The 3546-nt window shown below is 42.5% G+C and overlaps 1 pseudogene; it reads left to right on the top strand.

Moving 5' to 3' along the window:
• The first annotated feature begins 237 nt into the window (after positions 1 to 237).
• On the top strand, positions 238 to 765 carry LOC102845525 (annotated as a pseudogene).
• Positions 766 to 3546: the final 2781 nt, after the last annotated feature.

The raw sequence follows: 3546 nt of genomic DNA, 5'->3' as shown, positions 1-3546 counted from the left end.
CTCTTAGCAGTTAAAAAGATTGTAGTATTTGCTCTAGTTCCCCAGCTGTCCCGTGGATCCGTCTCTTGCTTCAGCAGTGTTTGGACGGAATAGACCCGGCGACTTCCCCCACTTTTAGCCTCCGACTACCCTACAACTTTACCTCTAGGCGTAACCTTGGGACCATCTCAACCATCTCCTATTTTCGGGACCAGCTAACACCTTTTTTTTTTGTTAGCCCCAAAACCTCGACCAACTATGAGCTCTCAGATCCGTCAAAATTATTCCGCCAAAGCAGAAGCTGGTGTTAACCATCTGGTCAACCTGCACTTGCGGGCCTCTTACACCTACCTCTCTCTGGGTTTTTATTTTGACTGCGATGACGTGGTCTTGGAAGGTGTGGGACACTTCTTCCGCGAGTTGGAGAATGAGAACCTCGAGGGTGCCAAGCGGCTCTTGAAGCTGCAAAACCAGTGTGGTGGGTGAGTCCTCTTCCAAGATATCCAGAAGCCATCCCAGGACGAGCGGGGTAAAACCCTGGACGCTATGCAGGCAGCGCTGGCCTTGGAGAAGAACCTAAACCAGGCCCTTCTGGATCTGCACGCTGTGGGTTCCGCCTACACTGACCCGCATCTCTGTGACTTTCTGGAGAACCACTTCCTGGACGAGGAAGTGAAACTGCTGAAGAAGATGGGTGACCATCTGACCAACATTAGAAGACTGGGCGGCTCTCAGGCTGGGCTGGGCAAGTATCTCTTTGAGCGTCTCACCCTCAAACACGACTAGGGGTCTGCAGGGACTTGCAGGGGGGAACCTCTGCGTCCCCCTGCCAACAGCAGCAAGCTTCTCTATCCCACCCTGATGTAGAATCTTATCCACCCAGAAAGCCTTCGCCCAAGCCTTGAAGCAAATGAAACAATAAAGCTTTTTGCAACAGCTGAAAAATAAATGTAGTATTTGAAATCAATACATTCTCTTACTCATCATTATTTTGTTTATTTGCTACTCATGGAATGAAGCTATTTGAAAACAAATTGATTACTGAAGTAGCGATTCAAATCACTAGAGAATCAGGACCAGTGGTTGAATTTTGAAGGATAATGTGTTACTGTTCCTAGATCAGATTTTGAAACAGTTATCTTAAATTCAAATACTGTAAACATGAACTAAACACCTACGTTTGCCAAGTTCCTAAATTTGCTGATAGAAGATCACTAACACAACATGGAGCATGACAGGGAAGATGAGCAAACAAGAAGAAGAGAGGACCACCCACTACCCAGTGCTGCATCTCATGCCTGGGACTACATCAAATACTCACCGCCATAGAGTCAGTTAGATTCCAACTCGGAGAGACTCTCAATTGGGTTTCCAAGGCTTTAAATCTTTAGAAGAGTAGACTTCTCATCTCTCTCCTGCAGAGCAGATGGTAGACTCAGATCTCTAACTTTTTGGTGGTGGTGGTGGTTGTTAATTGCCATCGAGTCAAGTACGACTCTTAGTGACACTATGAACAAAAGGCCTGATGCCTTTCTATAACTATCGTCATTTATCAAAGTTCATAGAGTTTCCAGTGGCATGTTATTTAGGAAGTGGATGCCACTCCTGCTTCCAAATCTTCCTTAAACTGGAAGCTTCACCAAACACTGTCCATCATGAGTAACTGTTATAGCGTTTGACACCCCAAGGGCACGAGTTTCAGCATCACAGCAATCACATGTTACCTCAGTACAGCATGTTGACAGAAGAGTGCCGTACCACTTAGAAGAATGTTCCTCCAAAATATAATAAGAGCCAACTTTAAATACAAAGGCCCTCCCTGAGGTCTTATTGAATCTAAACACAAGGATTCAATAACAAAATCAACCAATATAATATGTTGGTTTTGTTATGTGCAGTTGAGTCATCGGTGATGTATGTTGTTGTTGTTGTTATGTGCCGTCGAGTCGTTTGTGACTCATAGCGACCCTATGTACAACGGCCCTAAACCCTGCTCTATCCTGTGCCAATTGCACTGCCTCTGACACACCCATCCCGATTACCCGAGTCACTGAATCAATCCACCTCATAGAGAGTCTTCCCCTCCTGTGCTGTCCCTCTACCCTCCCAAGCATGATGTCCCTCTTCCCTCTATATATACAGCAGTTTGGAACCCTATCCTGTCCTGAGCCAGTCTCATTAATTCTGACACACGAACCCCCACTGGCCCAGATACTGTATTAGTCCATCTCATCCAGGGTCTTCCTCTCCCGCCCTGTTTCTCCAACTTTCTGAGCATTAATCTTCTAGTTAATAGTGCAAAACTTAACATACCATGCCACTAGGGTTCCATTTGCATTAGACATGACCTAATCTGGTGCTTTCCTCTATTCACAGCAGAGTTGTGAGATAGGTATCAGATCCCCCAAAAACACTGCAAAACTCTGCCTCTTTTCACAGCCTATGTCTAAGGCAACTCTTTCAAATTTGAAAGCAATACTTCTTTTCACACTAAGCAGATGACACAGTCCTGCCAACAGGAAATTAAATGCAACCACAGAACCTCAACTAGTGCTTGGGTGACATGAGTAAGAAGCAATGCAACAAATAAATGGTAGCAAAGGCCCTCTTATATAAAATATCTTTTTAAAGTTCTATGAGCTACATTAGCAGTTCATTACATCGTTTAATTATTCAGCAAGTGTTTTGCACTGAGCTCTAAATATTTTTGTGCCCATTTAGCAGAAAAGGGAATAGAATATTTTTAATCAAATAACTTCCCTAAAGCTATGATAAGTGAATTACACAGAACTAGAAATGACAGAAAAATCCATGAACTATTTCATTAGAAATAGTGAATATGTTGCTTCCTTTGTTACTACTGTTTGTCAAACATGCTTCAGTGGGTTTCTGTTTATTCATGATCACTTAAGTATTATTCTCAAATGAGGGGAATCATATCTGGTACACAGCACACGTATCAAACTACCTTGAACTGTTTTTTTGGGAAAAAAAGAAAGAAAGAAGACTAGGATGTTCCTTAAGAGGCATAGATGATGAAACTTCATCTCACATGCGTTGGCATGTTATTAGGTACCAGTCTTTGGAAAAATACATACTTTGAAAAGTAGAGGTACAAAAAAAATACCTGGTAAGCAAGAGAGAGGATGATCCTCAGTAAGATGAACTAGCATGATTACAGCAATAAAGGGCTTGAATATGGAAGAGATTGCTTAAATGGCACAGACTATGCAAGGTTTCAATCTGTGTTCTTAAGTCCACTACGAGTCATAGTTGACTTGACAACAACCTTGACAGCAAATATGGGTCATAGTTGTTGACAGCAACAAGAAATTATATATATCTGATCACTGACAATTTCATATGTACCAGGAGCTGGTCTAAATGTTTTGCATATGTTAATTTCTCAAATCAACCCTCCAAATTAGGTACTAGTGTTTTCATTGCCTTTTTACAGATGAGAAAACTGAGGCATCAAGACTAATTAACTCATTCAAGACCATGCAGCTAAAGAAAGCAGAGCCAGTGGCTGAGCACGGCATAGATCTCTAGCATTTCTACCAACTG

This window comes from Elephantulus edwardii, unplaced genomic scaffold, assembly GCF_000299155.1.
Source record: "Elephantulus edwardii isolate Elephantulus edwardi_28Jun2011 unplaced genomic scaffold, EleEdw1.0 scaffold00030, whole genome shotgun sequence".
In the NCBI taxonomy this organism is placed as follows: domain Eukaryota; kingdom Metazoa; phylum Chordata; class Mammalia; order Macroscelidea; family Macroscelididae; genus Elephantulus; species Elephantulus edwardii.
The sequence above is the reverse complement of the archived record's forward strand: the minus strand, read 5'-3'. Positions and strand labels throughout refer to the sequence as shown.